Raw genomic sequence first — 11,745 nt, 5'->3', positions numbered from 1 at the left:
AGGATCACGTCCAGCTGTTGACCCAGCACTGCCAAGCCCACTACTAAACCCTGTCCCTAAGCATCACATCTACACAACTTTTAAATACCTCCAGGAATGGTGACTCAACACTTCCCTGGGCAGCCTGTTCCAATGCTTTGCAAGAAATTTTAGTAGGTGTTTTATTTGATGCCTTAGATATGGAGTGTAAGAGGAGACAAATTGTGTCCCAGACTCAATCAGCTCTATTGATTCTGTGTTTGTAAAAGCGACCCAGGGAGGCTCACAGAGATGTTGGCTCTTACTCAGATGCATACTATTTTGGGGAGTCTTTGCAAAGTAAGTTGATGATACTTCCCAGGTTTCCACAGTTGCCTCCCTCATCCCTCCCACATATCTTCCATGGTGGAGTTCTCCGTCTTGCTGCTTTTTTCCCCAGCCCCTGCAGCACATGAAAATCATGGCTGTTCATGGTTCCCGGCACAGATTTGGCTGGAATGTGGTGTGAAAGGCAGATCTCTTAGTGAACTACTGTGATGTGTACAGCAGGTTTGACAGAAAGCTCTATTTCACCTGCCTGCACTGGGCTCAGCCCCTTCACCAGGTCATGATGCCAAACCCCCCCACATGAGATGTGCTTAAGACATGAGAGGAGTCTCTCTATGATGACAGAGCACACCCCAAGCTGTGGAATCCCGCTGCCATTCAGAAACATTTGGTGCCATGAATGAAGACATTGACACGGGAGAGCTGTCCTTGCACATTTAAGCAGGGTTAAATAGAGGGTTTAACTAAGAAAGTGTTTGGAAGGAGGTCAGGTCTCATCTGTGCGTGGCTTTGGTGTCTGTTTCTTGAGTCAATGAGGCCATTGGGGGAACATGAAATGGTGCTTGACCACGGTGCATTACTGCTACAAATAGTTTACTACACTGATGGTTGCTATGGACTGCAGCTATAATGCAGGGCAAACCACAAATTCATACACAGAGAAACATATGGATATTCATTTCTCAAAGAAAGAATGTTATTTTGTTGAGTGGTGTAGTTGATTGGCTTCAACAGCAATCAGACCAGCTATGTATCTTGGGAGGTGTGATCACACAGCATACATCACTCTTGTGCTATGTCATGTAAGTTTCTGAGGAAGAGAAAGAACTGAAACGGCTAAGTAGATGTGCTGATTTACCTCAGTGATAAGTGACATTTCAGGGGCAGAATAAAGGGGTGGTTGGATCTCTGAGTGGGTTGGAGTATGATGCACAATTTTTACCCTCACCATTGATACAGTGAATCTCAGCTGCTCCTCATAACTTCACAGTAACTGTCCAGCTTTCTGCAGTTGTTTTTGCATGGAGCATCTTTAAAGCTTCTCCTCACATTAAGCATGACCTGCCACAACATTAGCATTATAATCCATACACTTCATGGGTATCCAGTCTCACCGTCGTACAGATTTTCAACTGTGACAAATTATAGACCCCAAATTCATCATAGCCGCATTTAATGGTCTCCAGTGCTGGAGTGATACTGTACTACCTAACACTTCATACCTATGATTAATAGCCTTAATATTCATCTCACTATACACATACATTTTACCTGATACTGATAGTATGCTGACTTCCTTAATTTCAGTAATTTAGTGTTATTCCAATATTTAAAAACTATATCAATATCAGGTGAAATTGCAATCCATATATTATTTAAATAATTTTAAGCTTCCCGTCACTTTACATGACATCATTTCAGTTACATCCTTGATCAATATAGAGAGCATTTAGTCATAAAAAAGAATGAGTTAGTCAGATGTACAGAGTTTTCAAGGTCACTGTATTGTTAATAAAACTTGTTAACTGACACAGGCATTAGTCATAAAGCTGAGTAAATGTAATGATTAAGCCACTCACAGCTCCTCACCATTCTGTTATATCCTGTTTTCTAAAGAGTGAATTTTGTATTGTGGGGCCTAATTTAAACCTACTTAAGTCAGTGGAAAGACTGCCTGTGGCTTTGCTGGGTTTCCTAGCAGACTGCCACTAAATAACAGAAGCACACTCATGAAAGGAGCAGACAACAGGCTGGTAACTCAGGCAGACTCCTACACATCAGCTCCTGGCAGTCTTTAGCTGTAACGTTCATCTCAGCAAGACAGATGGAGCTTGACCAAGATCTAGGTGGAATTGTAATTACGTTTTATTCCTTCAGACACTTCTTACTGCAGAAAACACAACATCTTCCTTGCTGCAGAAAGAGTAGACTAATTATTTCTTGAACTTGTTGGGGGGGTTGGTGATCTCCCACTGGTAGGCTGGTGCCCACTCGCTGGGTGCAAGGGAACAAATGAGAGCATACATACAACGTGCAACCATACAAAGTGTGCAATAAACAGTGAGCAGTACCCAAATGGATACACTTCAATTTAATGAAAACCCTATTCAGCTCCTGGGAGAGATCACAGAAGATAGAGCTCCCTTTTAATGATAAGAAGTGCATTATTTCTGTGTACCTGACCACTCTACACTGAATACTATCAGGTACGATGGGTTCAGTTTAAGAGTGAAGGGGTTTTTCTGGCCTGTGTCTATTCTGCCTTACTCAGTCAGTCACCAGTGATGTAAGATCAGGCATTTGAATTATCCTTGCCTGACGAAAAGTTGGGAGGCTGGAATGAAGTCTAAGGCATTGGCAGTGCCAATATGTACAATACAGGATGAATCATGTCCTATGTGGGATCCCACATCTCACCTAGTATGAGACATCTTGGATACCTCTAAATTTGAGATAGTCATCCTAATCTCCCTCAGAAAATGGATGGATGGCAACTACCTCCTGTAGGCACTGTCTTTAGTGTGAAAGGAATTATGCCACTGAATCCAGGGAATATACTGAATAAGTCTCCATTGACCATACAAGGGCCCAAAGTAGAATCACCTACATGTAGGTTTCCACACGGGGAGATTCATTCAAGGCATTCCCAAACACCCAAAAGCATCTCCTGCTGGGTACCACAAGACAGGAGAAACACCAAGTTGCCAGTATACAATGCCACTAAAATGGGCAAAATCCCTCCCTGGCAATGCCAAACCACTGCAATACACTCCAGAGGAAGCTGAGTCTGCCACAGACACCGAGGGAGAGCAAAACCCTTCAATGAGTAGACTGTACACTGCAGTCCCCTGTCAAAGTCCCTGTAGGGCTGCATGCAAGAGAAAATGTCCAGTTAAGTGGACAACTTACTAACCACAACCACACTTACATGACATGTATAAAAGGTGTCTAGTGACTCCAAAGAGAAAAGCATTAAATTCACTGCAAAGTAGCAGGAGACAGGCAGTACCTCATCCAGAAAGCTGATCTGGTGTGGAGCAACAGGGCAGAGAAGTCTGGCATTACACAGAGCCGGGAAAAGCAAAGCATATGAACAGTGTCATCAGAACATCACACAGCACAGGGACAATGGCAGCACGGCCAAAGGACTCCTCCTCCTGGTAGTAATAACAACAAAGGAGCATTCAGTACGAAATTCAAGACACTCAAAGGATGTATCTGGAAGGTTCAGCAGCAGAGACTTTGTCCTTCAGCGTGATTCGTTTATCAGAACAACAGCCCCTGCTACAGCCAGCTGCCACTGAAACAGCTTTTTCTAAACAAAGCAAATCCTAATCCAGCATGGTCTGAAGAAAGGAAAATTGTGGGTTTGGGAGCTGGACCTGAAAAAACCAGCAGTTTGTGCACATGGCTACATTGCTGTCAGCAAAGTATTTAGAAAAAGGAGCTACAAAATTCTCTTAAAAATCTGTAGTTTATGTAAGTAAACAAGTATGGAACCTTCCTACATTATTGCAGAGCTCCTGGTTCATGAATCAGTATGGAAACACGCAAAATTTAGTTTCATCAACAGAATTATTTTAATAATTTAAAATTATTTTTATCTCTTTTGTATTCTACTTTTCCCTGAAAAATACCTTTTATGGATCTTTAACAATATCTTAATAGGCAAATATAGCTGAATAACTGAGGAATATCTTTTTTCAGCATCAGTGATGTGTTCATTATACTCACATGATAGTCATCCCTCTTCCTATTTTGCTTTTTTCTTTGTCTTCCCATAATCGTAGGCTGTAAAGACTAAAAAAAGAATAAAATTGGCACCTAATTTTGCATGTACACTTTTGTACAGTTCCCAGCACAACCTAAATTGATGCAAGATGCTGTCACTCCTGCCTGTGCTGCTCAGGGAATTCAGAAAGACTGGGGAGGACAAGGCAGAGGGGTTTGCTCAGGTGGGTAGCAGTGTCTGAAGCAAAACACATAACCATAGGGAGAAGAGAATTCAGAGCAAACGTCAAGGTGAGGGGTGATGAATGTCTGGGATGTCAAAATGGAGCACGTGGTTTTTGCTGGCAGAAATGATTATGAAGCTGAAAGAATAGGAAAAAAATTGGGGGCTTTAACAAAGGCACAAGCACAGAACTAGTGGAAAAGGCAGAGGAAAACTGTAACACAAAGTTTCTGTGTCTGATGGAGAAGCTGAGAATAAAAGACAAGGAAGCACGTGGGAGAGATGGGTAAATAACATTTTTGAGGACACGAATTCTTTGGGCTTCTAAGTGTCTCTTACTTTTGGTGTCCTACTTGGAAGCAACAGGTTGAGCTGACAAATCCCCCTGAAGGGGAAGAGCTCCAATCAGGCTGAGCGAGAGCTGGACATCAGGCGTGCCAAGGGGTTACAAAAGAAATATGAGAAATATGCAAGCCTAGGAGACATCTGTGCATCTGAGCCACTGTTGGTACATGAGCTTGTTGTGATCATTCTTTGTAAGAGAAGAGGGAGAGAAAATGCATCCCTTGAAGGAGAGAGCAGAGAACACTAGAAAGGAGGATCAGGAAATGCATTTAAAGCTTTCTTCAAGATCTGAGTTTGCTACGTATGAAAGCTGTGACGGTGACATTAAACACAAACAAACTGAATGCTTATGACAGATTTGATCTCTACACTGTGCCACAACTTTTCTTCTGAGCAGAGTCAGCTCTGTTTAACACAGCCCAGCTATTTTAGTTAAGGTTGTAAAGAGGAACAGCCTTTGATATAATTTATTTGAGTTTACCTGGCTCCATGAAATTGAACAGAGGTGAAGACCTACTGAAATTAAACAGACATATAAAACTATACCAGATGTACCAGAGACAGAAATACCCAAGATCTGCCCTGTGACATTTTGGGTAGTATTTGAAGAAGCAAGGATTTTTTATTTGCTCGTGTACACAGTGATGCTGCAATAGAACCAGCAAGCTGTGCAGGTGGGCAGGGGAAACTCTGGACAACTCCTGCCCTGGTGTTAAAACCATCAACTTCATTTCCCACATCTAAACAACTCAGGAGACTGTATTAATTTTCATATAGGAAAAGGTCAGGTCACCTCAGCTTTGAGTTTCTCTTTTTTTTGTCTATTTTGCTAAGAAAAAATGCAAATTATAAAAGAGCCAAGAGGAAATTTCACACAGTGTAAAATGGCTTTCAATAACCATGCTTCTATAACCTGAAAGTTCATCATAACCTGCTTTGTGAATCACCTTTTACTGTCATTCAACACTATATAATCCTTTGTCTTGTAGAAGGTGAGGAGCAGTATCATACATGGGTTTCTTAATGCTATCAAACGTATCTGAAGACTGTAAGACTTTATCAACATCCTGTTTCCCATCAGGAGGAAGCAGGCAGGTCTTCCTCACACAATGACAGCAAATCAAGGGACAGGGAGCCTGGGAGCCAGACCAGTGCCTATGCAAAAAACGTGCCCTTAATGGTTTGCCAAATATTACATTGGGAATTGACAGCTAGGCAGAAAAGCGGATGAGTGTGGCTTTGTCCTGGTTTGGGACAGGGGTGAAGTGTTTCACAAGGATGGTCTTAGTCTGTGTGGTAGCATGTTTTTTAAAAATAAAGTGGAATGTTTGAAGGAGATGAGGATAATAATGCTGCCATCTGCCAGGACTTGAGCTGGGAAAAGTGATTAAAGAGACCTGAAGGGAGCTGAACAGCCAGGAGAAAAAGCTGAAAGGAGCTTTAGTTTGCAGCACAATGCTTCTGGCCTCTGGCTGAAAAGAGAGCAGAAGCAAGCAAAAACCACTGCGACATTTCCAATGAAAAGACAAACCTTTTGTACTACCTGCAGGGTGAAAAAGGGCAGTAAGCACCTGGTGGGACCACCAGCTGGAAAGCAGGGAAGTGAACGGGCAGTGGCAGCTCTTGGAATGATGAATGCTTTTTTGTTCCTTAAGAGTTTTGTATCAGTGGATTGCTGACAGCAGGTCTCTGTTTCCCTGGTATGAATATGAACCAGATCCTGACTTAACACAGGCCAGCTTATTTGCTGGCCTAGTTTGTATGAGGCTGTGGACTCTCCATCCCACTCTGGCTGAAGAGGTGTTTTTGCTATCAAAAGTTTTCTTTCCTAATATGGCTCTAATAACACATTCCTGGTAGTGCAGAATTAATTCTGGATATAGTCAATGTGTGGTCCTGTGTGCTGTTATCAACAGTTTCCCATGCCAAGAGTCCACCTGGCTTCCCACCAGGTTGTTTCTCCAAGGGGTTGTACAAGGGCATGGACTCTATTGCTGACTTTCCAGATTTGTTATTGCCATTTGTAAAGATTTGGCATGGCATCAAAACCAATAATCCAGACTGTCAGACTGGAGTTTTCAAAGAAGTCATTGAATTCAGAGAGAAATGGAGACTAAATTCCTTCTCTGGTGGCTATGCAAATCAGTAATTTCTGTGCTAAGAATTAGCTTACAGTTTGCCTCTCATTCAGTAACTGATAACCCCTTCGTCCCCTAGATGTTCTTTTGGGTCATATTAAATTACAGTAGAAAATATGTTTTCCACGTGAGGAGACAACAAATGAGCAGAGGAAAGTGGGAGCTCTGCTGAAGCAGCCCCTCAAATGCTGCAGTGTTTGTTTTATGTAAATGTACTTCCTTTTATAATCAACCTGCTTGACACTTCAAACATGCACACACTTTTGAAGAAACACTATCCAAATAATTTACTTCCAGAAAAAGGCAATTTCCTGCAAAGTAAAAGCAGGAACAGCATAAAAGGTGCATAATACCCAAAAATCACAAGTAGGCAGGGAACTTTAATATATATATGTGGTTTCTGCATCTTCTATTGAAATCTATGCCCACTGGGTAATTCTTATCCTTAGTAGAAATTGAGTTTGGGGCAAGAACTACAAGATGCATACTTGTTTCAGCTGAAATCACAACTATTTTAAATAGATGGGATGTATAGAGCACTAGTTGATCAATCATCAGAAATGCACGAGTTTTCTCTAAGCGCCTTAATACTATAATAATTGGTTCTGAATGTGAAAGTAATAAATAAAATCCTCATTGTTTTGTTCTGTTTTCTTCCCCAGAGATGCCAAGGTTTTCACATTTTCACTCTCACATTTTTAACAACATAAAGAATATGCAGCTCTATCTCATCAATTTTTGCTTGTTATCTGCTTGTCCATTATATTGAATTACAATGTTGTTCCTGAGGAATTAAGAATACTATCTACATTTACAAGGCAACGAATAAAACACCAAAGAAAGTAGTTTAGTTTGTGTGTAAGAATTCTTGTCTTACATGGATGGGATGGCAAATCCAAAATATCCAATCCCTACACAGGCAATGATTGTTTGTAATATGACTTTGCAATTCTAGTTGTACTGTAGACAACAGCTGCATGGAAAGGTCATGCAATGCACAATTCCAATCTACAATTCATCATAAATCCTAGAAAGAAAAATGCATCCAAATGACACCTAGAAAATAATGAATGCAGCTTTATGCTACCAGTTCTTACTTACTGCGATTTTGTTGGTCATGAAAACAGAATAAATAATTAATCAGAATAAAAATCACAAAATCTGTATTTTGAAATATTTAGCTGTTTCTGAAGGAAAATTACATGAATTGTGAAACTATTCTTTCTGACTTCAAACACAAATAATTTTGTGGGGATAATGCTGGCCTTGCAATGGAGCTGCTAAGATACAAATCAAGTTTAGTAGCAAGTTTCTGTAAAAGAATTTTTTTAAAAAATCACAGAGATAACAATACTGCTATAAACAAAGAGAAACCAAAACATTGTAAACCAAAAGCATTAAAGGGAATATAAACATAAAATACATTGCATACAGAGTAGCACTAGCCAATTTTGCTGGCTTACACAAATCCTGTGTATTTGCCAAATAAAACACGAAGTAGGAACAGAGCTGGACAGGTGGCTGCTCCAGTGCTGCTGTGATTTTCCTTTGCTGATGTCTCCAAGATGACTTCTTTGGAAGCACACAGTCCTTACCCCCCTACAGCTTAAGAAAAACTTCCATGACAAAGACATGGATATGATATTATTTTTACTACTGAAGTATGTCAAAACAACCTGGCTTTTATCTGTAGTACCGCAGCCAGTCTAAACTCCCTGCCAACATCATCTGTCAAGCAGTACAATAGTGTTCAGTCAGGCAGCCTCCTACCCTGCCCAGTTTTGGGAACCCTGCAGCATCCAAACCCACCTCATGGCCACTGCTCTTGTCACCTCTGCGGAGCAGAGGGGAGAAGGAGCCGCAGGGAACCGCCACCATGGGTGTTTGCCAAGCAGATCAGCCAAAACCAGGTTTTTAAGTCTTCTCCATGATTCAACATCATTAAGTAAGGGCACAGCAGGTGAACTGTAAGCAGAAGAGCGAGAGGTCACACATGTGGGCATGACAACCCACACTGTGGAGGGACCGGAGAAGCATCTGCATTTGCTCTTCCTCTGAACAACTCCCCAACAGCCAAGAAGCAAAGGAACAGGCAAGCCCTAACTTCACACACATTTTACACCCATAGATCTGAGAGACACTCAGTGGTTTGCATTTCATTAAAAGACTTCCATTAAGCAGGCTTGGCAATTTTCTCTTTTAATTGCTTCTAAAAGCAGCTACTCATCTGCTGGAAAACTTTGCCTTCTGCAGCTACGAGGCTGCAGGAATGATTCTGTGCCTTCTAGATAAGATATGTATATCTACATCACACAGAAGATCATAAATGCACATTTCAAAGACATATATGGCTATTTTGGGTACAATGTAATGTTTTTTCATGCATTGATACAATGAAAAATTTAACCTAATTAATATATCCAGAAATCTAAAGTCCAGTAATTTAATGGTAAAATATCCAGTTTGATTTGTTCATATACTTTCAGTGACTGAAACAGCTAAGTGATAAATAAATGAAAAACAAATTTTAAAAAATCTGCATAAATGGAGAGACAATGCTTAATCTTCTAGGTACTAAAAGAACCAAAAGATTGAATATTGCAACATGATGGCAGCCTGCCAACCCAGTGAATGATCACTATCTTTTACTAAATTTCAAGCATTGCTAAAGCTAATTTCTGAAAATGCTCCTTCAGAATTGGAAAAAGTGGGTTTCAACCTGTCAGAAATCCTATTTTATTGTAAAGAAGCACAATCAGCTTGAAATAACTTCTCTGCAGACAGGCAGGCAGATCTGTAACCCTGAATGGAATCAACCGCCTTTTTGAAGAAAAGCACTCACAAATCCCCACAAAATTTAGAATTTCTTTTAATGGTTCCTTCAGAATCCAATCCAGTACTGTTTTTTAAAAAGTCCTCAAATTATTAGAGAAAAACATTACAATTTTTATAAGGTTTCTTTCAACTGTGCACCAGCTCAAGTACTCACTAAACACAGGCAGGAAAACTTCTTCCCAACCAGCTCTAAACAAAATTATTTTCCTCATCACTGTTACCACGGTAACTCTGGGCTGTGGGGTCAGAGGAAAAGCCAAATGCCTTTCTATTTCAGCAGCAGGTGTTAGTAAGGAGGGCTTGCCCAGAGTTAGCTATGATATAAATGAATCTGTGTCCTGTGCTCCTGGGCAGGCCTTGGAGCTGCCTGGGATCTGCCTACAGGCTTTCAGAGGATAATGGGAAGAATAAGTTCTAGTAGCAAGCACTCTTCATAGGATGATAGGATCATTCAGGAGGTCTCCAATCCGACCTGCTGCCCAAAGCTACAAGATCAGGGCTTTATCCAGGAAAAGCTCCAAGGATGGGAATGGCACAACCTCTGAGTAAGCTCCACTGTTTGACTTCTCTTGGGGAAAATTTTTCTGAGTATTCATTCTGAGCCTCTCTTGTTGGAGTCTACGACTGTATCTCCCTCCCACCGTGCAGCACTGTGAAGAGCCCATCTGTCGTCTCCATACCCTGCCCCTGGGTGCCAGGCTGACAGTGGGACACTCGCCGCCCCAGCCTCTCCTGGCTCTGCAGGTGCAGCCACAGTTTCTTCTCATGAAATAGGAGAAGAAAGAGGGTGTGTGAAAACACGTCTCTGGACAATTTCCAAAGCCACAAAACCATGGAAATAATTTCCTTACTTCTTAAAACCAGTGAAAACTTTAGAAGTGGGGCTCAAAAGGCACCCAGCACTCGAGAGAGCAAAGCTGCCCTCAGTTTGAGCTGAGGGCCCTGAAGTGGTTCAGTGAAAAATCTCCAGCTCTATTTTTTTCTGATATCTGGACTTCCTGCTTTCAAAGGACTTGTACACAGTTCATTTAAAGAACATAAGTAATTTTCTTACCTTCTTTCCACCTCATGTTTCCATTACACCTGACATCGTGAGTCAGACTGGTTACCCAAAGGGCAGCTTTCCAACCCAGGAGACATGGGGAGACGTGAACACACATATATGATCATGCAGGAACCTACCAGGACTCGTACATCAGTAATCAGTCATTAAAAACCACCAGGGTGACAACTGAAAATAAACTAAGTGAGCCTAAGCTATCTGTATTTATGCAGATGCAGAATGTACTGAGGTTGTGCTGGATGAAATGTTCATGTAGCACCATATTGAGCAGTGAGTGATTAAGGTGAGAGAACTGGGTGATTATGCAAAGAGAATTATACTACTTATCAGCCATCCAGAGGTTAGGGATTTAAGAGTTTTCTATCCACCATGTTCAGAGATCTTGATGGATTTGTCTTCTGTGACCTCTTCTATGCTTTTTGAACCCATGATATGCACAGCGATCTGTTAAAATGAGCTCCACAATTCATTTACGACATATGCAGAAGAGAACTTCATTTATTTTAAGCTGCTGCATGATGGCCACCCTGGGTGTTCTGTAGTTCCCACACAACAAAATCCAGCAAATTCCAGACTCCTAATTACCTTTGAATCATTCAAAATTTTTTATAGGCCTCATCACTCTTTGTGAGTCATCTCTCTCCCAAGGTAAACAAATTGCACTTACACAGCTGCCATTCTCTGTCTCTCATCATTTTTGTTCCCATTCTTTGTATCTTTCCTATACCTGTTAGACACATATTTGAGATGAGGAATTCAGGAATGCACACACATAGTACAGATGAGCTATAGGATTTTACAATGACATAGTAAAATGTGGTCTATTTATTTCCTCTTGTTTTCTAACATTGTGGTTACCATTAAATTGAAAGAATATAGAATGGGCTCTACAATTTTGACCTCAAAATTGCAATCACTGAGATAACAGAGCTATTTCCCTAACATGAAATCCTGAACATAGTACATACCTCCTCTGATGAAAATATAAGGAAAATCCAGAAAATGATAATGGCATGATCTGATCATAGAAGCTGTAAAGTTAGTTACTTTATACGTTTAATGGGAAACCTGTTCAGTTTGGATTAGTAAGGACTTCAGAAAAT

This window comes from Hirundo rustica, chromosome 1 (genome assembly GCF_015227805.2).
Source record: "Hirundo rustica isolate bHirRus1 chromosome 1, bHirRus1.pri.v3, whole genome shotgun sequence".
NCBI lineage: Eukaryota > Metazoa > Chordata > Aves > Passeriformes > Hirundinidae > Hirundo > Hirundo rustica.
Note: the sequence above shows the minus strand (reverse complement) of the source record.